The sequence below is a fragment of the Heliangelus exortis genome, chromosome 3 (assembly GCF_036169615.1).
Source record: "Heliangelus exortis chromosome 3, bHelExo1.hap1, whole genome shotgun sequence".
NCBI classification, from domain to species: domain Eukaryota; kingdom Metazoa; phylum Chordata; class Aves; order Apodiformes; family Trochilidae; genus Heliangelus; species Heliangelus exortis.
In genome coordinates, this window is record NC_092424.1 from 75,629,270 (window position 1) to 75,656,937 (window position 27,668).

The 27,668-nt window shown below is 38.4% G+C and overlaps 1 protein-coding gene and 2 pseudogenes across 5 annotated transcripts in view; 2 read left to right on the top strand and 1 right to left on the bottom strand.

The window, feature by feature from the left end:
• The window catches only part of KLHL32 (kelch like family member 32), a 127,238-nt gene extending 104,733 nt beyond the window's left edge, over positions 1-22,505 (bottom strand). For 3 of the 5 annotated variants that reach the window (XR_011725330.1, XM_071741292.1, XM_071741289.1), the window contains exon 1: positions 22,391-22,505. The gene's annotated coding sequence lies outside the window, so the exon portion shown is untranslated. Of the gene's footprint in view, positions 1-20,061; positions 22,236-22,390 lie in introns of those variants that run through there. The other 2 variants (XM_071741291.1, XM_071741290.1) reach the window with 2 other exon arrangements.
• Positions 22,506-22,700: 195 nt separating this feature from the next.
• LOC139795456 (kinesin-like protein KIF11-A) lies at positions 22,701-24,651 on the top strand (annotated as a pseudogene).
• A 135-nt stretch (positions 24,652-24,786) lies between these two features.
• On the top strand, positions 24,787-26,430 carry LOC139794962 (kinesin-like protein KIF11-A; annotated as a pseudogene).
• Positions 26,431-27,668: the final 1,238 nt, after the last annotated feature.

Sequence of the window (27,668 nt, forward strand, 5' to 3'; positions counted from 1 at the left end):
CTCAAGTCATGCCTTCTCAAAATGTGTAATTTAAATGCTGAAAAGCAAGTTCACTTAAACTACACTTTACTTTCAGTTATAAGAAATATTAACATACACCAGGCATGAAACTAAAAAAAGGGATCATAAGCATCATATTACTCTTTCCTGCAGAAAAGCAGAAGTTTGAACCAACTAGGTATGTCAAAGATAAAGCATTTAGACTCTGTAAAAATGCTATTTTCCCTTTGACAACTTCAAATATATAGTTTAAAAGAAAATGCAACGTTTAAAACTATCAGAAGTACATTGCATCCATTTCCTTCCAGAATGACTCCAAAGCAAGTCCTGAAGGAGGCTGTCATGGATGCACAATAAGACCATGAAGATTTACACATGGTAATTCTCTGTCCTAGTTTAGATCCTTATTCATAGGACTTTCTGGTTTTGTCTTTGAAGTACTTTGCTAAGTCAGAATAAATCATCCTTTCAAGATGCATTTCACTTTCTTTCAGAATAAGAATCTATTCAAAAACAACACAACATGAGCTTAATATTCACAGAGAATAAAGGACAGCATTATCTTCTATTTTTTATCAGAGTTCTGCAAAATTAATTTGTCAAAAGGGAAATATTTGGAAACAGATAAAAAAAATTAACTGCAAACTTGCTCTTCTGACTCTATTAAAACACTTCTCCCACTTGCCAGGCAGGCAATATTTTTCCTATTTTCATTAAGGTATTTGAGAAGTGAAGTTTTTCTCATTCCATAAAAAAATGCTCAAGAGCATCCCAGCTATGAGGAAAACTTGACTGTTGCCCAATACTGCCAGTGAAAGCAGAACTCAACCCAACCACAATTTTCTCATTTAATTTAGTGCCTGGATTCAGTGACATTCAAGAGAAAGCATTCACAGAAAAAAAAAAAAGAAATTTAAAATTATAATACCAAGGGAGCAAAAGATTAAAAACCTGGATTTCTTTCAAAAAATAGGAGTCAGTCAAAACAACGCAAGTAAACATTCAGCAAAATCAGTAATAAAGTAAAAACACAGTAGGAAAAATCAAGCTGTTGTACTCTTCTGACTAGAAACAAACTATTTTCTTTTGAGACTGGAAAGGTCATTGTTGGTTTCAGGCCATCAGCTACAGTCAATTAGAATCATGAAGTTTATTGTCTGTCACTACCAAATTACCATCTGGCTTCACAAATTATCATCATCTAAAATCAGAAAAATGTAAAATGAAACCACAGATGTAAAAAGATGTAGAAAGAGAACCACATATTTATGTCTTTATATCCTCTTTATGGCCTTATTCTATGTATCTGAATAAATCAGTATTCAGAACATTTTTTCTGAAGGGACACCCATATTAAAAAAAGCCATTTTTATGGCTGACTGTGTAATTTAAGGATTATTTTACTTATACTGCCACTTAAGAAGCTGTTGCATTCTACTGATAAAAGTATGTTGCAATCATACAACACAGTAGCATATTACCCACAAAAAAAAAAAAAAAAAAAAATTTAAGTTCTACTGGAAACCATGCATTTGGAGCCTGATGACAAGAACACACTTGTTTCCAGGATTTGTGTGGGCAAATCTTTCATTTGATAAAAGGATCAGTGTTATACACTTTTAATAATCTACCATGGTGCACTATGAGCTAAACTATTCAGAGCCATTCACTGTTGCTATGATTTAAGCTATGTTATCAATTACTCACCAAGCCAAAGGACATGACCCCTGTATTACTGTTAGGGGATGGCTGGGAAAACAATACTAAAATTTATTTTCTTCCTGAAACTTGGGCAACAAGTATGCAAAGCACTCTCAAAGTTATGTGTCTAAACCATACATTGAGTCCACAGTCATTATAAAGGGACAGGGTGAAAGGGCTCTGGTATTTTAGTTTTAAGGTGTACTCCTTCTGGTATGAACCTAACTCTGCAGTCGCTTTGCCAAAGTATGCTTTGAGGATTTTTCCTGGAGAGAAAAAACAAGACAGGACAGGGTGACTTGAGTAGTTTTTAACTGAAGCTTCATTTCGAATTTCATTAGTATTTTGGTTGGATAAGAAACAGCAACAAAATACCCCTGTTCTTTAAACCCAAATAGCATTCTTCAGGAAAATTTGATGTGTTTGTTGCAATATGCAGAAGACTTCTCTAAAAAAGGTCATACTGCCTTATAGAGCAGAGCAAGAGAAATTTCACTGGAGAGATCATAATTATTTCTCCTAGATGTCTCTAGAAATCAGCACTGAAATGCACATACAAGTGTGAATTGTACTCTGAAAAGATGCTAACTTCATTGGGCCTTGCTCAGATAAGCCTTGGATCTTAACTGTAACAACCACCAAGGTGCTTTTATTGAACATGGCATTTTTTTTCTAGCATATTAAAACAGGACAGCATTTGTTAAGTTTAAAGAAAAAGGTTGTAAAGTACACATGCCCCTTCTAAGAATGATCTCCGGTAGCCACAGGGTGACAGGACTATACTTACAGTATTCTACACCTTCAGGACAGTCACCAGAGTATCTCAAGGAGTCTTTTTCACCCCCACATCATAATTACAATAGCATAAAATATTTTACATAATCTATGGGTGCTTTCAACACCAGGAATCATGGGAAAAGAAAAAAACCAAACCCACAAATGACTTATATTTGTGTTAGTAATAAAGTAAATGAGGGGCAACAATATTAGGAAGACACACCATAAGCACTTCCCTAGGGCCCTTTTTCCACAGTTTCATTACAACAAGATTTCTACAAGACTGGTTAATGCCATTCCAGCACAAATTTTTTTTATTATAGTGACGCTTGTATTATTGTTGAGCTGCAAGCTGCTTTAAGTAGAAAAGTAATTTTCACATGTAGCTTTTCATACTGTTCACTTATAATAGACTTACAAGTTTAAATAGTGGTGACAGGACCAGAAGTTATCTAGACCTTTGAAGTAGATCCATCTAATCTAGACTTTAATGATTAAACTACTTCTATACCAAAAAGCTGAATTTGATTAAAATATTAAGGACCTGTAATTTAAAGGAGAAAATCCAAGCTAGTTAGATGACAAGAATAAATAAGACTTACAAACAAATCTATTTCTGTTCATGGTTTGTGAGTGAGAAATACTGGGAGAGAATGGAGATGACTGCCCACCCTCAAGTGTTTTTAGACACTGCAATCAAGAAAGTCATAGCCAGTAAAGTCTGCACAGTCATCTCTGCTTTTTGGGTATGCCCTCCTTCAAGCACATAGAGCCTTACAGGCATCTTCTCCCTGCTCCTCTTGGTGGCCTCTTAGTCTTGTTTCCTTGCAATGAAAGTCCACAACTCCGTGCTGCACTTCTATTTTCCTGCCAGACCTACCTTCCAGATGGAAGCTCTCCTTACAAGATGAACAGCTGCCCCAGAGGAAGGTTGATCACTTCTGCCAACTTTCATCTCTGACACACACTAATCACAGATCTCTTCTGTGCTGGGAAGCTATTTAACTACCCTCCCATGGTAAGGGTCAGAAAGTTTCCTTTTAAAATATTTGCTCCTCCACCTCGTAGCAGGCAATTATTACTACTTACTACTACTACTACTACATTCTTGAAACATGGTGTATTTCAGAAAGACATACTCTGATAGTACATAAAGGACAGAATAACACTTGACTTTGTTTCTTTCCAGGAGAAAGATACAGCTGTGGGATTTTGTAGACGATGCTTCCAGTACAAGTTTTATATATATATATATATATATATATATATATATATATATATATATATAAGAACATATTGTCACAGTTAAATATGCATCAGCTACTATAACCATTCTCCTGTATGTTGTAATTCTATGCTTGCCTTTTTGAAAAAGGCTGTATGGCTTAATAAAAGGGAAGACAAGAGTAAATGGGTATATTCAAGTCATCTCCAACACTGCTTCCTGCATAGCAGTCTGTCTCACAAAATTATGATCTGGGGCATGTAAACTCTGAGCTTGAGAACTTGCATCATGGTTACAGATTAACAAAGCATTAAGCTCATGTCATTCTTGAAGGACACTGGTTTCCCTATTCCCAATCCCTCATTTGCTATCCCAAAGGACAGATTCTTCCAGCCCTTCACCTCATTTTACACTTCCTTCTGCAGACCAAAAAAAGCATCTATTTTTCAGAAAAAATAGAATTTCCATCATGTACAGTATTCTATTACTGCAGACCCCTTTACTTATTTCATCAACTGTCTGTAACATGTTCACACAGCCACTGCTACTTGTACAACCTTAACTAGCTAAACCAGAAAAGAACACAGATTAGCCTGACCTGGGTCAGGTAAAGTAACATGAAAGAATACAGAAGGGGTTTTTTGCATCTCACAGCCAAAAATCTTCAGGAGTTTTGCTATGTACACAGGACTGTACAAAGCTGTAACTAGACAAAGGAAGCAAATCCAATTTAACTAAGACAGAAAACTCTTTACCATACCAACAGAAGGGAAATCCTCTTTTACCTCAGGACCTGTATCAGGGAACAGATTTCCTAGGTGAACTAACTTTGGCTTTCTCCCTACTCCCTTGTGAGTACAACCTGCCACATACAGCGTGTAAGCTTCTGAACCATTAAGAGAGCTGGGAATGGTACAGTTCCCACTCCCTACCAGGAGAAACTGTGGTCTGCTGGGAATACAAAGGAAAACATGAACTTCTGATGAAGGAAAACACCTGTATGCCCTACCTGAGTTGATGGAAGAGTTGGTGCCTTTTTTTTGTTCAGGAATTACTTTACTCAAGACATCTAGACTTCCTATTAGCATATTTTACTAAAACAAGAGGTATCCTGATTTCTCTTGTACTCTGCTCAGCATATATTCCATTTCTAACACAGATTTCATCTGTGTTCCAGACCAGTTATGTGGAACACGTTCTGATACTAACTACTATCATTAATACCAGGTGCAAATCCAGCAAGTGAAATTCCTCTCAGAGGAGAAAAGACATACTAGGTAGGAAGGGAAGGTGACAGGAAGCAAAGCCTAAAAAGATTCATATTTAGGATGCCCATGATGCATTTTATTATCTGAGTCATGTCTTTGACAACATGCTTAAGCAACTCCCTTCAAAACAACAGCTTGCACTAAAGTAAAAGATCACTCTAATTAAGCTCTAGCAATCAGGTTACTTAGAGAGACATCTGGAGTTCTTGTTTGCAAACATCAAATTTCAATGCGCTCTACTTTTTTTTAAGAGATAATCCCAAAATTAATGCCAAAAATGTTGGATACATGCAGATTTCAAGTTGGGCTGGATGGTTCAAAGGATTTTTTTTAAAAAAACAGTATAAATTCACAAGTCAAATCTGACTACTATTAGCTGCTGACACACTTGGCAGTCAGAGACAGATCAATTATGATAGCAGCTCTAGAAATGGTATCATCTGCTGTTACTTCTCAGCGATAACCTCACCTCAGTAATGGAAATATGCAGAAGTACTCAGTCAGAGCAGATATAATTTAACTGGAAAACCCTGAATAGCTATGTTTTGCATCAAATCTGGTTTTAAGCAGACCAAACAGACGTACACTCAGATCTTTTGTTTCATTAATCCTTCTGCACCTGTTTGTACAGGATTTTTAATACAGCCTTGTTTTCAAAATACCTACTCAATATACTGGTTGTAGATCCCTATCTCCAGGGCAGCACCTTCATCACTGGATTACGAAGACCTATTCATACTCACTCTCCTTCTGGCCCAAAATGAGCATTTTTAGAGAGACAATGAACCACAACAGCAGGAGGGAACTGAGGGTAGCCCCAAAGCATATTTAGTTCTGCCTCTAGCCTGATAGTTATTCTACTTATCATCAGAGGTGAGAGCAACAGTTTTGAATGCCCATTACAGCAAGTAGGACAATCCAGATGCATTATTGAGTGCTTAGATTATTTTAGTTAAAATATCAAAAGAATGAAGGAAAAGACTTCTTTTGTGAAACAACTTGCTGCTTAAATTCATAAGAGCACTGTGAACATAGGCATCTATGAAAGGTTTTTTAAGGCTACAGTTGAGTGCTTACTTCTAAAAGGTTAAGTTTTAAACATGTGTACCTCTTTTTTTTTTTTTTTTTTTTTTTTTTTGTCAGCTAAATAGATTTCCTATTCTTCCCTTTATACACGTGCCAACAACTTGCAGCTTGTTGAGAATCCTTGCTCTTAAGCATCTATTGCTACCCAGACATTAAACTGGAAACCTCAATGAGTCTCTAGAGCTTGAGAATACTCCTCTGAGAACTAAGCATAAGACAATTTGTGGAGAGAGTTCCAAATGTCTAACCGAAGTCTTTTAATTGCATACCAATTACTAGAAGTCCACTACATTTGGGAAAGCAAAATATTGCCAGGTGTACTTCCTTTTGCACAACTGGAGTTCAGCATTTGCAAAGACAACATCTGTATATGTGGCAATATTAAAAAAAAAAATTGTTTAGGGCAATAGTTATCTTAATAAAAACCACTAAACACTACTAATAGTTACTCATAGTTGAAGCAAAAACATTGCTTTTATAAATTACTGGGCACAAATAAACATGCATGAAATTCCATCTGAGCACAAGAAAACACTTTTTACTGTGAGGATGACTGAACACTAGAACAGATGGTTCAGAGAGGCTGTGGAGTCTCTATTCTTGGACATATTCAAAACATCCCTGGACACAATCCTGGACAACCTGCTCTATCTGACCCTGCTTTAATAGGTGGGTTGGACTAACTGAGCTCAAGAGGTCCCTTCCAACCCAGAAATGTCTGTGCTTTCTGTGATTTTTCTAAGGTACAATTGAAAAGCTTATGAATATACTGTACACATGCAAGAACATACAGTCCCACATGTCCTATTTATTCCCATGTTCCAATCTTCTTTAAGAGATTTTCCTCATAAAAGAAAACAGAAGAAGAAAAATGGGAAATTTATCAAAAACATGCCAAATGCACATGCCTTCATCTCTCTCTTCATGTGTTCTGGTGCAGCACATTTATGACTTGCAGTCTTTCCATTTATTATAACAGAATAAGAATCCTTTAAACTCCTGTCTAGAATTAATACCAACCCAAAGGAAACATACTGTAATGCTTTGGGGTTTTTTTTCCATAAGAACTTTTTTTTTTTTTTTTTTTTTTAAGGATTGCAAAACTCAATAGCAATTCTGGTGCTATTCTATATGAAGTTTGATGATTGATTAAGGTCTTAAACAAAAGTAATGCTTTGTCAGAAATACATGCAAGCACTGTTTGCTTGGGTTTTTTTCCAATTCAGATCAATTAGCACAATTAACACTTTAATTCAGTTGATAATATACAGACATTCACTGTCATTTCAGATCCCTAAAGTTACTAAGAGAAGAGATATGATATAAGACACAGAGGACATCCAGTCTTCTGGATCAGTCTCTGAGATGGCATTAGACATGTGTTTAGGCAAGTAAATTGAGCCTGAACCACTCTTGACAAAAAGCAAAACATTTATATAATTTAAGTTTCAAGGAGAGTGATTTCAGGTAGTTCTCTTATAGGGATGCATCACTCAAAGGAACTCCAAACCAATAAATGCACAAATGGCCAACAAACCACAGAGATCCTTGCTTTTAAATACAATGCAGCCAAAAGTAAAGGGAACAAATTAGAATATTTCAGAATTAAGCCACACTAAGAAACCTTTATACACAGAGGAATTCTCTTTCAAGACGTTTTGGAGAGCCACAACAATTGCAAAGGGTTGAGATTAAAAAAAACCAAACATTAAGTACTCATTAACTTCCATAAAATATATCACACCCTACTATTTATTTGAGGTCAAAATTTGCTATTTTCAAATTCATCAATAATTTGGTCGAGGTTTTCTAATGAAGCTGGACTAAATTCCTAGTTTAACAGCTTACATTAATGTAAATCTTTTTATTGTAATATTTCATAGCTTCCTATTAGAATTGCTGCCACATATTTGAAAAAAATCTTTGAAATATGAATGCTAGATCAATTCTACAGATGCAGCTAGGCAAATTATTAAATACCTAGCTACTGGCAAGTTGTTCTCCCTGGGTCCACAAATGTAAAGCATTTCCACTAGTGAAGAAAGAAGAAATTAAATCTCGGAATAATCAACCACTTATATTCTAATTATCATCTTGCAACAAAAGCAGGGGAGCTCCTTAGGCAGTTAAAAATAAGTTATTATACTTCTCTGTGATACCTAGAATTTCAGCATGGATCAGGCCTTTGGGATTGGATGGAAAGAACAGGAAAAGGCAGTGAGGCAATAAGCAAGCTAGAGATGAACAACAGGGGGGTAGGTGTAGTCCCTGGAGAAGATGCACTTCACTCATCACCAGGTCAATGGTTTTGAACAAAAAGCCAACGCAGCCAGTGTTTTCATTTTCCTCTTGGTGCCCTCCAAGATGGGATTCCTAGAGGCCATGGTGGACACCTATCAAAACCATATGTCTTGTGTTTGTGCCATGGTGTGTTGGAAGCAGGGGGACCACAGGGGTGGCTCCTGCAAGAAGCTGCTGGAAGCTCCTCCAGCTCCAACCTTGGCCCCACCTCTGCCCAAGGCTGAGCAGATATGGGAAGCTGGATGGGCCTCTGTAACATATTCAAGAAATGAAAAAGAAACGGCAAAAATATATAAAAAGGACCTGCAAGTGAAGAAGTAGAAGGAGAAGGTGCCTGAGCAAAGATTTCCCTGCAGCCCATGTTTAGAGAGCAGCTGTGCTCCTGCAGCCCATGGAGCAGCATGGTGAAGCAGTCCCTGAAGGATCACAGTGAGGTAAAAGTGGATTTGTAGCCCCTGAAATGTCACAGGTGGGCAGACATGGAGCTGCTGCCTGTGCAGGGTCAGGGAGAGGGTCAGATGTGGATCTGCAGCCCTGGAGGAGCCCGTGGCAGGGGAGGTGACTGCTCCCGCAGCAGCCGTGACTCTGTGTGCAGCCCGGGCTGGAGCAGTCTGTGCCTGAGGGACTGCACCTGTGGGAGGGACTCATGTCCCAGGGGTTCCTGAAGGACTCTCTGCCATGAGAGGGACCCCGCGTTGGAGCGGGGGAAGAATGTGAGGAGTCCTCATGCTGAGGAGGAAGAAGCGGCAGAAACAGCGTGTGGGGAACTGACCCTAAACCTCCCCTGACCCTCCCTGTGCCCTGAGGGGGAGGCAGCAGGGAAGCGATTCGGGACTGGGAAGAAGGGAGGGTATGCGGGGAGGTACTGAGATCTGGCATGTTTTCTCTTTCTCCTTGTAGAGTTAATTAGGTTTCTTTCCTGTCCAAATAGAGTCTGTCTGGCTTTGCCCTTTACCATAATTGGGGAATTAAAATCTCCCTTTTTCTTTCTCAATTAATGAGCCTTTAGATGGATTTTCTCCTCCCTATTCTCCAGTGGGGATGGGAGATGAATGAGTGGAGGCCTGGTTGGTACCTAAACAGTAACACCATACTGCCAGGCAGAGAAGGAATTAAAAAACAAGGGAAACTATGAATTACAAATAAGGTAACAGTAGCCTGTTACTGTTAATATAGGCTGTTCATAATAATGAAAACCTTCCATAACTCTACAGGAGAGCTCTGAATAGACTTCTCCCAAATCTTTTATCCATGAACCCATTTGAAAGAGTCAAAGTTCTGACTAAATTTGAGACCCACAATCCTCTCAGGATAGCGTTGGCAGACTTACATTATGCATTCTTTTTTCATATGAATGTTGGTTGGTACTTTTTTGGTAGTGGGAAAGAATTTACAAGAGGAAATGCCAGGGGAGGATTAGATGCCAGGGGAGGTTTAGATTGGATACTAGGAAAAATTTCATCACTGAAACGGTCATCAAGGAACTGACGCAGGCTGCCCAGGGAAGTGGTTGAGTCACCATCCCTGGAGATATTTAAAAGCCATGTAGATGTGGTACTTAGGGACCTGGTATAGTGGTGGACTTGGCAGTATGGTAGGTTAATGGTTGGACTTCATGATCTTAAAGGTCTCTCCCAACCTAAATGATTCTGTTATGACTAGATCTTATGTTAGTACTTGCCTTTACTGTGAACCTTACAGGATCTCGCATTAACATTTTTAATTATTTAAAACACATTAAATATTTCTGGTAGCAGCATGATCAGAGATTACCTCCTTAATAATCATTCTTGTTTGAGTGCAAAGCTTTTGATTCCAGCTGTTATGAACTTTTCAACAGATATAAACAACATTAGCTTACATAAAAGGGACAATCTACTTCATAAAGGAATGATGACCAAATAAAACAAACGAATATACCCAACAAAACAAAGCCATTTCAGAGCTTTTTTTTTTTTTTTTTCATATGCTAGACATCTCATAAGCTTCAATGAAGCAAACAACTTGGGAGGAATACTGTATATTACTATATTATTCTGACTTATACACTGTAACACAACACTAAGACTTTCTAGGACTTCAATGAATTTTTCATTAGTTAAGATTCACAGCCTCTAATCCACATGGAAGCTACCTATGTCTTCTCTACATAAAATTGAAATATATCAGTGCTAGTACATCTCTAGAGGAATCTATAGGACAGCACTACTACTAAAAGCAATGAACCTTCTAAATCAAAAGTTTGTCAAAGACTCATTTAGGAAGAAAAATGCTAACTGGGAAGCCAAAATAAAGCAGTCACTGTGGTTTCCTTCCCTGTCACCAAATGCATCTCCTGGAATCAAACTGCACCTGAAACTTTCATTTTAAACAAAGAATAAAGGTTTTAGGTCACAAGATTACTGACACAAACTTGAAAACATGTTAACACCAGACTTATGACTTCTACTAATGGAAAGCATCTGAATTTGTTTAATTACTGATGTCTGGGAACTGACTTCCAGTGTTTGAGTGCTTAAGGCTGGCAACACTAAAATTAAAAGCCATTGAATAAATCACAAAGGGAAGCTATTAATCAAGTCTCAAGCTGAGAACAAAGACACACTGGCCCAAAATGTGCTGACTGGTATAAAGATGGCCTGAAGTGCCCACCCATCCCCGCCAATGACTGAGCCCAAAAATACAACATATAGATCCAAGGACTAAGAGGATAATTAAATGGTGTTTAATTTCTTTCCTTACCAAATGGCATACACAAAACCCTGGATTTTAATCAGAAGATTTTTAGGGGACAGACTGCTCCTCACCTTGCCAATGAACTAAGCAGTTGTATTATACATGATCCAAAACTCTAAACACAGCCTCACTGCTTCTTTTCTATCTTTGGACAGCAACATACTGTATGTAGCCAAGAAGTGCAGGACTGCATCCAGATGACCTGAGTCAATATAGCCAAACAAAGTGTTGACTTCTAACTTTGGCCAGGTTCATTCATTACCTGGCAACACTACAGTCCCCCCTGCCTAACCAAGAGATGCTTATTATCTAATAAATGGATAATACAAAAATAGGTTTGAAAGATCTCTACCTTGCAACACCTTAGCTGCCTGCTGTCAGCCAGTGAGCAGACACAAGCTGTTGCATCACTACTATGAATAGCCTTGCAGCATACTCTCACGCAAGTCTCTGCTATATTTGAACAACAAATGCAGGCTTTTAGCTCTGCATTTATATTGATTCCAAGACAACAAAACAAAGGGTCTTCCCACCCACTTTCAAGTAGAGAAAAAAGCACTAGCAAAACACTAACTAAAAACACTAACTAAAAACACTAACTAAAAACACTAACTAAAAACACTAACTAAAAACACTAACTAAAAACACTAACTAAAAACACTAACTAAAAACACTAACTAAAAACACTAACTAAAAACACTAACTAAAAACACTAACTAAAAACACTAACTAAAAACACTAACTAAAAACACTAACTAAAAACACTAACTAAAAACACTAACTAAAAACACTAACTAAAAACACTAACTAAAAACACTAACTAAAAACACTAACTAAAAACACTAACTAAAAACACTAACTAAAAACACTAACTAAAGCTAAAAGCTATTTGATCTTAAGTATTTATACACTATTCCTTCAGTGAGCACTGAAGTCAATACAAACCTTCTCAGACATGGATTGCAATCCAACGCAGCAATACTGCTGGGACTTGAGTATTTCTTCAATTTACCATTACATAAGTGTGATCTTTGATCACACATTACTCATAGAGAATAAAATTTCTGAACCTGAATTGGAATTTATCCATCTGCAATTCCTAAAGAATCATCACCTCACCACCATTCAACACAGCCCAACATCCAGGCTTGCAGAGACATCCAAGTAATTTTTCAAGGTGTTACCCTCAGAAAACACTGTAGTAACAATACTGGTCCTCTAGACTTTGCTATTTTGTTCAGAGCTAAGCATCTATTTCCACACAGCCCAGGCAGCTTGTATTTCCTAATGGTATGCTTATTTGGAAGATTTCATTCCTTCTGTAAAACATTATATTTCTTTTTCTACCACCACAGTCAAAAACATATTCCAATTTTCCAGCCTACTTGGTTCCAGTGGAATCATACAACCAAGATATTCTCAGTGAAGATCCCAAGATAGCTTAAGACAGGCTTCTGCTCCAGATGGGAAAACAAACAAACAAACAAACAAAAAAGTTCAGCTTGAAGCATGATTTTATTACCACTTCATCAGCTCCATTTGTAGTCTGAGTCTACTCTTATCTTTTAGGGCACAGATGTGGTTGCATGAAAACAGCCAGTGTGAATTATCAGCTATCAAGATTCTAAGACTGTACTCGGTCACAAAAACTAGAGTATCAGTATAAAGTAAAAATGGAATAGCAATTTTGGAATTTGGTATCCTTTAGCAACTCCTACTTGAAAAGAACCCAACATAAAACAAAATTAACAAAAACCAACAAAAACAACAAACAAACAAAAAAACCCCAACACAAACACCTCAAAAATGCATCATCCATCCATCCTTCAGCTGCACAACTGGAAATACTGAGTACTACCTACCTGTCACTGTGTGCAGTAATGTTAGACTTAAAAATGCCAAGAACAGAAAATAATATGGAAAATGCCAATGTAGTAGGTAATTATCTCATTAATTTAAGTACTAAAGGAAGAGCTTCCCTTGTATAAAAAGTTTTGTTAAAGAATTCTTTGCTAAAGAATTCTAGCTAACTGCAGCATTTTAAGTGACTGCAGGAGTACAAGACTTGGAAACATGTAGAAATACTCTTGGAAATACCTTGGGGAGGTTAAAAAAAAAATAAATTCTAGCAGTATTGAATGCTGTAGTTGAAGATTTTCACTCTTTGAGGCCAGAGTTGGTTAAAATAATTGCCTTCGGTTTCCTAAAGACTGAAAAGGGGAGAAGATGAAACTTACTGAAATTTGTCCAAGATTTGCAAACAATGCCTTTCAGTATTTGGAAATAACTTTCTGCTTTCTGTGCACAATCTCTTCTGCTTTTGTAAACCATGAATAACAGCTCATCTTTTATTTGTTTTCAGTTTTTCACAGAACCAGTTTGTTATGATTGCTCTCTCCTACACAAAAGCTAGTCAGGATTTCCAAACACCCTTCTATTTATGGCAAGCTGCAGTAAAAACATTTGCTTACTGCCGTTCAGTGAAAGAAGAATCTGGTGAATAAAAACACTAATTTAACACCTTTTATTCCCTACTATGTTAAAGCAAACTAGGCAGTAACAATCAACATGTTTTTCTCCAGCCTGCATATATTCATTACAGGGCAAAGCTACTGGCTGCTCTTCTTTCAAGGTAGAATGGCTACAGGCTCAGCCTGCATTCTCTTCCCTTACCTTGCTGACTTCTGTACTTCTTCCTCCTGCCTGACCTAGCTTAGGAGTGCTTCTGTAGGGTTGCTTTTTAATTTTAGGGTTGTTTTTTTTTTTTCCTTAAAGCTTTAAGAGGCATGCTGGTGATACAGTCCACAGTACACCCCCACAAAGGGTGATGCCAGTGAAACCCAGGATCAATAAGCTGCAGAAGGGCAGAGGACTCAAAAGTATCTCAAGCCAGGGTTGCTGCAGAACATCTTATATCAAACCATGATAGAACAGCAAGAAGAGATTGATCCACCACATTTATTCAGTTGCTCTTTGTCCAGACAAGGTGCATGAGAGATAATAAATCCATTAGACTGAATGTGGTGACAAAGTCCGTTTCTTACAGGTTTTGAACTTGTGCATCAGGCAGATAAACAGATGGAGAAAAATCTTCAACAACAATGGATAAAGGAGCTTTTTGGGTTTTTTTCTTCCTTCAAACAAAAGGTTCTGAATTTAAAACTCAAGATTTTGTTCAACCTTTCCCTACTCTCCCTAGTCCGAGCACAACTTTTCTTCATTTTGACAGAAGGCTCTGTTTCAAAGAAAAACACCTAAAAAGAGGATCTGAAATATTTTTTATCTTTGATCTTTCATTAAGATCAGAAACAGAATTAGAAAAGGAACATGCAAGTGTTTAGACTTCTGTTCCCTCTTCTTTTGTTCTAAGCAAAATAAAACACTTCTGTTCAGAGGCCTTGTCTTTTTTTTCCCTTCACATATTATATTAATTGGCTCTCAAGAAAAGAAATAAAGAAACAAACAAACAACAAAATCCCACCCTTCTCCTCTCATATCTTTAGATCAGTCTAGCTATACCACCACTTTTCAGAGTGTTGTTTTTTGGGGATTTGTTTCTCCTTTCAAATCGGTCAGGGTTTGGTGTGGTTTGCTATAGGCTACTTGGTACATATGTAGCAATCTGTCTCACTACCTGGGCCAAAGAATAAATAAGCCAAAAAACAAAGATTCAGACTATAAAAATCCATTCTTTGGATTTCCAACAGTATTTTCTTTATTCACAGTGACAGGATAAAATGTAGAAAGAAAACAATTCACTGAAGCAATCAGTGCTATTGAAGATGTTTCCGTTGCCCTTTCCCTGTGTGTTCCCACAAAGTATTGTCCCAGAGCACATGCAACAGTGGTGTCACCATCCCACTGATGCTACAATGCAAACCCATACTGATACCCCCTGACAGCAGCCACAACCAGTCGAGAGGCAGGCAGAAGATCTACTCCACCAGCTCTGCTACATGAGCAAAAGAGAGGGAAAAATGGAGGTATTTTTCTGAAACTGCCATAGATGACAATTAACAAGGCTCAGGCCTTAGAGCCTTAATTAAGCCTTAGTTACCCAGCAGCACCACTAAACACCAGTGCAAGTCTACTGTGCAAGAGTTACTTCTAATTAGTAAAGACAGTAAAATCAGATGGTCTGTCTAGCAGCTTTCATCCCTTTAAGGTATAAATTAGAGTTGCATTATACTAGACTTAGAATCCTGTAGAAATGTGAACAGTTCCAAGTATAAACCACACTAGTTTTGTGCATGACTTGTTCTCATCTTCAGTAAGACTCTTCTGTCATTTGCACCCAAAGATCTAAAGCATGGAATCTAACTCCTTAAAGCATCTAATGCAATGTATGTGATCAAAAGGTATTAAAGGAACAAGCCTAACAAAATAATAACTTTAAAAAACCCAATGACATTTTTCAAACTGAGTATATACTTGAGGATCCAGTCACATTAGTACAAGGGAACTTCACATATTAGGAGGTTATACCTGACTACAGCAATATTTTGGAGTTTGACTTGCTTGCTGTACAGCAGAATTTCTCTTTCCATTCCACCTCCATGCATTCTTATCCTAAGTATGCAAACAAAGCACATCCAGCCCTCTTATGAACATTCAGCAACTCCCGTATTTTTGCACTTCTGTGATTCTGTTTGGAGGATGAAGCACATACATGAAAAATAAACATAGGAGATCTCACACTTGTACTGCATCATTCAGTTTCCTATGCATTTTCCAAACACACAAATACAGCAGTTGGACTTTTATACAAGTCAACACAGACCACAGAAAATGCAGAGTGTATTTTAATGTAACCTGACTGAGGATGAGAAGCTCAGCACAGCAGGGGTATGGCACACTCTTCACTCCTGATACACGAAAACTCAGCCAGGAAGGACTTTTGTTTGCCTAGGCTTTCTACTAAAGCAGAGAAAAAACAAAACAACAAACCAAACAAAACCAAAACAACAAAAACAAGAAACCAGCACAAAATAGGTACTGTTATCACCAAAGAAGTTGAACACTTCAGCTCAGCATTTAAATCTGGAGAATTCTATATTGATCTCCATAGTTCACAGGAGTCAAATCACAGAATTTTCATGGTTTGAAAAGACCACCAGATTTCCTGAAGTACCTCATCTACATGCTTTTTAAATACCTCCAGGGATGGTGACTCCACCACGTCGCCAGGCAGCCTGTTTCAGCACCTGAAATGTCCCAGTTCTGTGCTGAAACATCACCTCTGTTTTGTTTGGTTTTTTTTAATGCAACTAAAATAAAGGTCAGTGAGAAAAAGGGGGACTTTAAAACTAAGCATAACAAAGCAAAGAGACAAAAAAAGCAAAAGATGTGGCCCCTCAAGGGCTGAACCTTTTCATGATCTATTAATGCTTTTAAGACATAATTTTAAAATATGTATTAGATCAGGAAAAATTATATTCAAAGCCACACTCTTATAAATATAGCTGTTGGAAAAGTGTTAATAGTAATTTTAGAGAATTAAAAAAATTAATCTGGAAAGAATACATTCTACATATCCTGATGACATTCCTTCAAACAGAGGGTTTTGTACGTCCTTTTCTGATGAAACAGGTTGCCCAGGGAAGTGGCTGAATACCTCCATCCCTGGAGGTATTTTAAAAATGTGGCACTTACAGACATCATTTAGTGGTGGACTTGGCAGTGCTAATGGTTGGACTTCATCTCAAAGGTCTTTTCATACCTAAAATTCTATGATATGTCAGGTAGTGCCCCAATTTAGCTTACAAATGGCAGTAGCCCTGTTATTTCTTTAACCTGAAGTGAAACATGATAAATGCTCATGTTTATCTCAAATTTTGTTATTATTCTAAGCAATGTTTTTTTCACTTAATGATCTTAAAACAAACAAATGAAACAAAAATAAACAACCAAGCAAAACTTTGCAAACTGATCTCACTTGCTCTTAGATATATCTTTGAATCAAAACCCCCTGTTACCCAAACTACTGACACTGAGAATTTCTTTCAAGCATTTTCTTACTGAAGAGTAGAATGAAAGTGCCTCCTGTTCCAGAGGCACAATGGGGTAAAAATATTGAAGATGTTAAAGTTCAAACTTTACAAAGTTTACAACTTTTCAAAATACACATATGCATTTTTAAGATGCATTCTAAGCAATCACAGGAAAAACAAAAGTCAATTAGGCTACAATATCACATCTATATTCTTGAAAAACAACACACATATAAATATATATATATATATATATCTTTTCTGTCATGAAAAATAAAGACAGATGATTGCAGAAAAATACACTCTTCAGAACAACCACAACCTTTAAGTACTGATGATTCAAAATATTTACTGTATTTATCCCTCTATAAAGCTCATTCTCTACAATTAAAGCTCTTCTGCGACATATTGCTGCGGAAATTTTGGCAGAACACATTCTCAATTTACATAATTGTTGAGTTGTCACCTAGCTTAGAGAAAAATCACAGAATCATTGAATCATTTTGGTTGGAGAAGACCTTTAGGATCGTTATATCCAACTCTTAAACCTAGCACTGCCAAGTTCACCACTAAACCAGGTCCCTATGCACTACATCTGCATGTCTTCTACATACCTCCAGGGATAGTGACTCAACCACTTCCCTAGGCAGCCTGTTCCAATGCTTGACAACCCTTTCATTGAAGAAGTTTTTTCCTAATATCCAATCTAGACCTCCTCTGGAGCAACTTGAGGCTATTTCTTCTTGTCCTATTGCTTGTTACTTGGGAGAGTGACACCCATCTCACTACAACCTCGCCTCAGCCTCCTTTTCTCCAGACTAAACAATTCCAGTTCCCTCAGTTGCTCCTCATAACACTTGGGCTCAGGTTCCTTCACCAGCTTCATTGCCCTTCTCTGGACACACTCCAGCACCTCAGTGTCCTTCTTGTAGTCAGAGGCCATACATTCTCAAGCACTTCCTATTTTTTTTTAATCACAACTGCTTTTACATACTTTGTTGCTGATGCCAAAATCAATAGCTTCATTGTGGCATCAGTGTGAATAGAACTGGCACAGAATTCACTACTGGAATGTCATTTTTTTAAATGACACCTTTCTTTTCTCAAGTCAATGTTGAGACATATTTTGAAGAGTTAGCAATGTATGCAATGTACAAAAAAACATCACTACTACTCCAGTTGCCACAGAGATCTGCCCGATTTAGGTGTCCACTGACAGTGTGGAGCACAGAAGGTACTCCAGTTCAGCTGCCTTGTGTTTGCAAAACCTTCCCAAGAAAGGAAGCCAAATGTTGCTGGTCCACAGAAAGTCTGCTAAAGGGACCTCAGGGTCAAAATTTAGCTATGTCCAAGTTTTTCCATGCTAAAAGGGCAACTAAAATACAAATCTGACAAAATCTTGAAAAAAACATTTTTCCAATTCTGCTCTTAGCCAGGTAACTCAGCAGCAATTAATAACACAAGGTTCCTCTCTGTATGCTGGAAATCACAGACTGGCCTAGGACACTGACCAGCAGTCTGGAACTTGCTACTTTCTGGCCTATGAGATATTTTCCTTCCTATAAAGGCCAGGAAGATTCAGGTTGGCAGGTTCTGGTAGGTAAGCCCACAACCAGGAGTTTCAAACCTCTCCTAGTCTCCCAGTTTAAAGAACAAATCTTCATCACAATTGCTTCATTTTCATCTTTTGAAACTATCCCTCAGATTTGCCTCTTGTCCCTGGAATTTCTTCATGGACTCAACAAATTCTCTCCTAAACCTGTGTATTCTTAAACTGAAGCCTTGAACTATTTGAAGTCGAAAACTGAATCAGATACAAATGCCACACAAAAAGAAATTAAATTGTTTTTAAAAACAAAGTGTGGACAGTATCCATACCTTACTCTTCTCCAGAAATCAGAATTTGTTAATAAAAAAAATCCCTCTGAAATCAAGTTAGTAAAAGCCTGTAAAATAAAAGCATCCCATCTACAATCACATGCCCTGTCAAACGGATAAACATCTCTACTGAGAGGAGTAACATCAGACCTCTCTTGACCTCACAAATTGTCAAAAGGCCAAAGATAGAACACAAAGAATTGAGGATTTAGAAGTTGCTTTGTCAAGGATCCTATATGTGATTGGTTATTGAGTAGAGTTCTCAATAGTCAAGAAAATTGGGATATACTAACACATTCATTTAGCAAGATTTGTGGGGGATAAAAAGATTTTTTTAAAAGTCAGGTTTCTAAAAATATCTTAGGAAAATCTCTGTAATATTCAGCCTTTTGGCACCACTTTTCTCCCTGTCTCCAAAGAAGCAAGGTACAAAAATTCAAACACAAGATTTTTTAATTTCTTTTTTCTTTCATAATTGTTTCTGGAGTTACTGAAGTCCTCAGAGCACAAAACACATTGACAAGTGCCATACAGAAGTCCTAGATGGATGAGAAATATGAAGGATAATTTCTTATACTAAAAAGAATTAAAATGATACAGCTATGTGGTTACTGTGGGTGAGCATAATTACAGTGGATGACATTCATGTTTGGCCAGTTTCTCCTAATAACACTGTCAACTGTTCTCACCCAAGTGTTTAAATTAATTTCATTTTTCACTTCATGCAATTCCCATTTCTAGTCCAATTTATAATCATTATTTCCCCATAATAGTGAGGCATTAAATTGCTGTCATTCTCAGCCATTAAGTCAATCATATTCTAGTCAGCAGAGTCAACCAAAAACACCATAGCAGAGCCATGAATTTCACATTGAAGAAATTCCTACATTATAAAAGCTGATCATCAGTCAAAAGCCACATTCTATCATTTTCTGATATCTAGGCAGAAGCAACACACTGCGAACCAAAAATGGTGGTAACAAGAAACAATTCAAAAAACAAAACAAAAAACAAACAAACAAAACCTACAAAAAAACTGCATTTTCTCTGGTCAAATCCTACTTTGTAAGTACCCATTGAAGAAAATGTCCATACAAACCTAAATATTCATCTGCTAGTGATGGTTCAACCACATTTTTTCTCACTGTCAACTACAAACTTATTTTTCCCCTTAATACAAAGAGACAGAAAAAAATAAAAACTTCACTGACATTACTCAAACTTGTATGTTTGAATTCAAATCCTGAGATAAATTCCCTTATACATTTGGCAGTTCACAGACTTTTCAACAGGAGTGGTCATCTCCAACACTGTTGGTCATTTTGTTCTCACAGAGAAGATTGACTCAAATATGATCTGGCAAGTTTCTACACTTCCCATTCAGGGGCAACTTAAAAAGTTAAATCACTTCCAAAATTTTGCTTTAAAACCAAAACAAAACACATAAAAAAACAAAACATGACTCCAAAAAATTAAATTTCTGCATAGTCATCTTTAATTTAAAATATCATTGGTTTCTGATGGTAAACACAATGCTCAAACTTATATTCTCTGTGGTTCATAAAATATGCTGATCTATAAAGTGTTAAATAAGTGCCACCTCAATTGCCATGGTAAAATTCCCTTCACTAAAAGGACTTGCTCTCACTTGGAACAGAATGCAAGATGCACCTGCAAATCTAATTGATTTTTTTGTATTTCAAGAAACCCTGATGCGACTTCTTCCCCCTCTTTACGAGCCAGAAGCACAAAATTTCCCCACAACTGCCAATTCAATAGCTGCCCAACTGCATGTTTTCTTCATGCATGCTAATACTTTTGTTGCTCATATGCACAAAAAAATCATAATTTTTTTATATGTAATATAAGCACCTAAAAAAAAATCTCATGGTTAGAGAGGTGTTAATTGGTATGATTGCATTATTTTTTGTCCTACTAAAGCAAGAGCTTATTATTCCCTAGCAGTTTCTCAGGGTACCCATACCTACCTTAGTACTTCATACATAAGAACTGCAAAGTGCTTCACAGATATTGTCAAATATTAAAAATTCAAAAAGCAGACATAAATGAGAGCTTTTTCTGGAATACTTTCAAACTTAGAGTGAAAATAGCTATGTAATAATTTGAGAACAAGGAGTAGCTCCACATGGGTAGATTTTTAAGAATCTATGGTAACTCAGTTATTTGTCCAGTGCTTCAGTGGATTTCTGTAGACTCTGGTTAAATAATAAACTTGGTTTACGGGTAAGAACTCTAAACAATTGGTGAATGGCTCTCAGAGGCTTTACCCCTGCCAACTGCTTCATGCAGGCAGATCGCAGAATCAACAGGAATTGGCACGGCTACAGCAATTCTTTACTCTGTACTACAGTTAGCAGGATTGGGCTTCTGGATCTACTCCTGATCTTTTCACGACTGAACGAATGCTGCCATCATTAACATCTACACAAGAAAGACTAACCCCGACTTACTGCCGAAACATCTGTATGACCAACCTCCTACCCTTGCAAAACCAGACACATTTATAACAAGCTTTAAAAAAAAAAAAAAAAAAAAAAAAAAAAAACAAAAAAACCGGCTTCACTCTGCCTGCTCAATTTGTCCTCCACCGATGCCCAGGCAGTCTGCTAGCAAAGAATCACCTGCAGACTGCAGCACCGCAGGAACCCGTCGTTTTGGTGGGGTTTTTTTGTTATGGTTTATTTGGGGGTAGTTTTTTGTGGGCTTTTTGGTAGAATTGCTCCCGATTGGCCAAACAGATAATTTAGTCCTAGAGAACACACTCTTCGCCCACCCTGAGCTAGGTATTCAACGACCTGAGCAACACCTTTTTAAATCCTTAGGACTGCAGATTTAATCTTCCCACAATAAAGGTGCCTAGCTCCTTCCCAGACTAGAGGCCTTCCTGTATTTAAACACTGGAAAGGAGCAAAAGCTTGTTTTCGGCACTCAGAGCAGCGGTTTCAAGTCCAGATAAACGAAGAAAACCCGCTCCTGCTAAGTCAGAAGATACATTTCAGCGCCCGTTTCGAGGCAGCAGAGCCATGTTTTAAGAAACAGCTACAAACCCAGCACCTGGACCAGGTCTCCGGCACAACCCGAGAAGGAGGGGGACTCGCCACTGTCCTCAGTCAGCCTCCCCCTACCCCACCCCCTCGGTCCCGGTTCGTCTTATCTTCCCGCTCCTCCGCTGCCTCGTCCTCCTACGCCGGAGTTACACCGAGCCGAGGGCACCACTGAGGCGTTCGCCGGCCGTTACCCAAGGGCGCCCCAACGGCCGGAGCTGCCGTTTGTCTCCCTGGCAACAAGGACAATCGCCCCCTCCTCGCCTCAACACCCCTCAGGCAGCGCTGCTGAGGAGGTCGCTCTGGTCCCGGTTCGGTATCCGCGGCGGAGAAGCACGACCTCACGCCCGGCTGTTAACTCACCGCTGCTGCAGGTACCGGGACCGCGCAGGGCAGGGGGTTGGTGCCGCCCTTCCGCTCCGACGGCAACGGGGGACGAGGCGCTGAGGATGAAGCTCCCGCACCGCAGACCCGCCGGGCCGGCTGTGCGGCTCCCGGTGCCTGAGCAGGAGGAGCTTCCCCTCCCCGCCCCGCCCAGTGCGCAGCGGCAGCCCGACGCGGGAGGGCCGCACCTGCCGGAGGAGGGGCCGAGCCTGGGCCTCGGGATCCTCTCGCCCGTTCTCGGTGACTCCCGAGGCATTACAAGGGCGCCGGCTTCCATCGTAGCCCCGGGATGCGGCGGCCGCCTGCAGCTCCACAGGCTTCCCGCCTGCCGGGGCTGAGGCCCTGCGGGAGGGCAGGAGGCAAAAGGGGTGGCCGAGCTCTTGAAGTAGCCAGAAGTTTGTGGGCAGAGAACCTGAGTGGTGGGATCACCACAGGGACGGTGGGATTGGGAGGGTTGTCAGGAGGAGGAGAGCTGCAAAGGAGGATTTTAAGACGAAAATGTGGCTAGGAAGGAAAAGGTCTTTAGAAGTGCAGGCCCACTGCAGGGTCAGGGCCTGAGTGCTACATCTAGGATACTAAAGCATCAGGGCTTTATTATCCTATTAAGGATTTTGATGTGGCTTTTTAAAAGCCTCATTGCAAGAGTGAGGAGGGGCACCTCACTGAGATAAAACTGCTTCGCATAGACAGACGTGCTGCAGACGTGTATTTTTCCAGGTTATGGCTTTACAGGGACACGGTTCCTGGCTTTGCAATGAGGCTCAGTAATAACACTTTGCTTTCAACCTTGTCTCATGGAACTGGGCAGTGGCAGGAGTTTTTCTTCCCCCATCCTCTAACCGATACCATGATTGTGCAGAATATTCGAGAAAAAAATTAATTATTTGTGAGGCACTCATAATTTAACAACATTGGAGAGTGCTTTAGTATATAGGAGGAAATGCTATTTTGGGAATTGCATGGAGCAGCTCTAGTTTTGAGTATAGTCAGCATCTTGCTGCAGACATTTTCTTGGGAGTAATTTCCCATTTTCTGACCTGTACAGTTAATAAAATAACATTAAACCCCACAAATCTCTGCCTCCATATCCTATATATCTCCATAATGTATCTTACATGCATGCCACATAGGAGGAGTTCAATTATTTTTCAGATGAGAATTCCCTAAAATATTTTTCAGAAGATGAGGGCATTTAGCTAAGCCTACCAACAGATGAGTGTTGCTGCTGTAAGGTGTCCAGAAAAGATATCTAGAAATACCAAAATTCCTCATCTAGAGTAGAGAGTAGAAACTATTAAGTCAGTTCAGAGAGTGCACAGCACCAGATACTGTATATGGTACCTTTTTTGTAGTACAAAGTGCAAAGCTTCTCCAAGTCGAGCCTTAAGCAGGTTGGTGCTGTTGCAATGTAATAGGCAGAGACTTTTTTTTTTTTTTCCAAAACAGAGACCTTAACGCAGAGACACTGCTACATATCAGAGCCCTTTAATGTGAGATTGACACTGAGCCCTTTTGTAAAAGCCTCTTTTCTGGAAATCCATAATGAAGAACTCTTTTATCTGAATCCTGTTCCCCATGTTGGAAAAAGACTGCAGACATTTGATGATCCCATAAACAAGAGAGGAGTAAAGTTGAAAGGCCTGGAGGAAATACCTGTACAATACAAAAATGAAGCCTACCAAATCTTGGAAGGAGGTACAGCAAAAAGAACTACTGCAGCTGTTTACATGAATGTATATTCCAGTTAATCCTACTCTCTGCTTTCATGTACCATTCATATGAAAGAAACCAAAGCAGATAGACAAGTCCTTGTGAGAACTGGGCAGATAAATTTGGTTGGCCTGTCAGAAAGAGAAAACACTTCGGTCAGGGGCAGATGAAAAAAGAGCTTGTGTATCAGGGAATGCTAATTAGTCTGTTCTGACTGGAGAAAGGTTATTATGGCTCTTATGGTAAGAGAGGGAGAATCTCAAGTTCAAAGAATCCTTCAGGACTCTCTTGAGAACAACAAGGAACATCAACAATTGCCACAGTTTTACCCGTGTTTGATACATTGTATCCTGAGGAAACATTGAATACTCTGGAACAAGCTAGTGGAGCAAAGAACATAACGAAGTCTGAAGTTAAACTAGCAACTGCCAAAAGGAGCTATTACTGAGGTAGATACTGAAGAGACCAGGCATCTTAAAAGGAGACTTTGCGGCTGTGCAAGTGTAATACGGAGTCTGTATTTTCACTGAAAATTCACCAAGCCCTTAAAGGAGTAGCTGACAGTTCAGGAATAACACATTGTTATTGGCATAGTCACTATTATGGAAAAAAAAAGTTAAAACAATCACTAAACCATTCAAAATTAATAAAAGCAGACCTTAACAATGAAAACAGATCTGCAAATCATAGAGAGAAAAATGAAAGAAGCACAAACAGATCTTCAAGAAACTAAAGTTCCTCTGGCTGAGAAAGAATTTGTGGTTTCAGTTCTGGAAAACACCAAAGAAAACCTTCACAGCACAGATAGCCATTTGGTTAGTACTATTAGTACTAAAAGATGTATCTATGCAAAACTGGATCATAAGTAGGGTGTTTTTCAGCGTAGTGCTACCATCCAAATACATTTGCAGGAGAACTGAATGTTTGTTCAATAAAATACAAGATTTAGTTAGAGAGAACTGAGCCTGAAGCATCAACATATGTTGAAACCTTATGAATATTTTATAGATGGCCTCCTATCTACCAGTTGTTCAGCAAATATATCTGCATTAGTTGTATCAGCACCTTTTGCTCTGGTAAATAATTGCTGTCCACTGAACTCCCTTTCCCATCTGAAAAAATATTAGAATATATGACTGCCATTTGCTAGTAAAGCTAAGCCATTGAGGTTTTCTGAGGAGCACATATGTGGATTAGGAAAAGCATTAGATAACATGACATCAGTAGTGGAAATTGTCCTAGAACTAGACTGTCAGTTTCAGAATAACACAAAGGAATTTTCTGATGTAACCAATGAGATGAAGGGCCATAAAAAGATATAAGTATCTTCTTGAGAGATTTCCGTTTCACTCTGCAAAAAATTACAGGAAGAAAAAAGCTCTTATTCAGCTGCAAGATACTGTGAGAATTTAAGAACAGAAGTGGAAATGACAACACTTGTATATACAAAGAACACAAAAGAATTAGTATCCCCACTGCAAAACCAGCTCAACCTGTTGGCACATGAGATACAGAAGAACTTAGCTGGTATACTGTCAAAAATGAAAGTTGAAAGACCACCATCAGTGCTGGGCAAGAAAGTGTTTACCCTGAAACTATGGACCTAGTCAGCAGTAAAACTTCTGCTTCAAAACAAATTTATTGCATCTCTGAGTAATTTCTTTCAACAGTTCAAAGACATGAATGGTGAAAACAAGAAGATGCTGGTGGAATCCATTGTCTGTTCTCAGGAACTTCTTAGCAATTTCACAAATGTGTCTCAGGATACTGGTAAATGGAGTGAATTTAGAAGTGCTTAGGTAGTTAGCCTTGTAAATCAGTAGCAGTTCTTCAGCAATGAGAAACTGTGGCTCCAGTGTTTACAGTAGAAAACAAGGTTCATGATTGAGATCAGTACTTTATATTGGATATTTTGTTCTGTGTTAAGGTGAAGTAGATGTGGTTTGGAACCACTACATCGAAGAAATAGATGCTGCAGTAGGTTTTATTATATGCATATTAATAATACAGTCTTTTGCATTTAGAGATCTTTGACATACTGCTTGCACTAAAGCTAACTAATTTATTATTTTAAAAATACTGGAAGCCACTCAAGAGAGCTGCAAACCAATAGCCTATACTGACCTTAAAAAAAAGAAACCCTATGTCATGTTGCTGCCAGCCATGTTCAGGATCTCCACATCTGTGCCCTCATTTAAAGGTCTAACTGAGTAATTGCTGGAAAAAAAAAGAATCTTCTTATCAATTTTCCATATGTGCTCACTAAAAGCCACTCAATAAATAAGTCAATAAATAAGAACTTGTTCAAAGGATGGAATTGTCCTATAGTTATTGGAAGCTCAGAGCTAAACAGCAGGCAATTCTGAGTAACAGGGAAATGCAATGGATTTATGCATTATATACAACTTTTCTCAAGACTAATAGTGAATTGTGTCATGCAGAATTAACAAAGCAAGTGACTGTTAAAGGGACAGAAAAAGTCTCCTTAAATACAGACTTGTCAGGATCTTTTATTCTCCTTAAAGGAGCTTATATTGCTACAAATATACTCCCTTAGATATTTTTTATAAATCTGACTTAGAGATTGGCATCAGTGTAATTTCTTTATCGCTGCAACATATGGCAGAGTTTCCTGCTGCCAAAACATGGCCATGTTTCAGCCTCCGGGTACAGCTGGGTTTAACTTAAAACTGAGACTGTTTTCAAACAAAGATACAGAATTTTATGTTACTCCTTCTGACACCATAAAGGAAAAGTAAATTCAAAATTCCTGTCACCAGAACCTCTATGAACATTACAGTGCCTAGTGGTTCCAGTAATGCTAAGAAGCATTATTTCACTCTAGCTTTTGAATAACATCTAAAATGACAGTCACTACTATGTTAGGATCTTGTATCACTTAGCTACCCACACTGAAAACTTCTTCAGATCCTAGAATGGATTTGCATGATTCTGAATGTTATGGTGATTTGTGATGAGTTTCCCACATAACCACAAGTTATAGCAGTAACTGTTCTTGTGTGATCCATGATTCTGTAAACCTTCTGTTCTCAGAGGCACTTTACAACTCATCCGTACTTAACCCATCATTTCCTCTTACAGTGCTCTTCCTGATTTGCAAAGCTGAATGTAAACCTGCTGTGCTGGTGCATGTTATCTCAACATTTTGAAAATGAGCCAGGCAATCAGACAAATCCTAGTTATATTTGAAAGTATAGCAAGCACCATTACTTTGATTGAAACATTTATAAAATATAACACTACACTTAAGTTCTGAGCAGTCTGCTTTGTTGAGCGTTTTCCAGATCATATGGCAGTAGCACAAACATTTAAAGAAAGCAAACAGAATAAAGGTCCAACATCAGAAAAAAGGGAAGAAAAAATATCTGCAATCCCATTCTCTCATCTTGCAATTGGAGCTAGAAAAAAACCTCAGTATTTCTGATTATTGGTCGAGTTTGACAAAGACCAATTGCACCTGCTTAAAAGAAGCCCCGTGGGCAAACAAAAATTAAAACAGGTAAGGGAGTAACTATTCTCTCCTCAG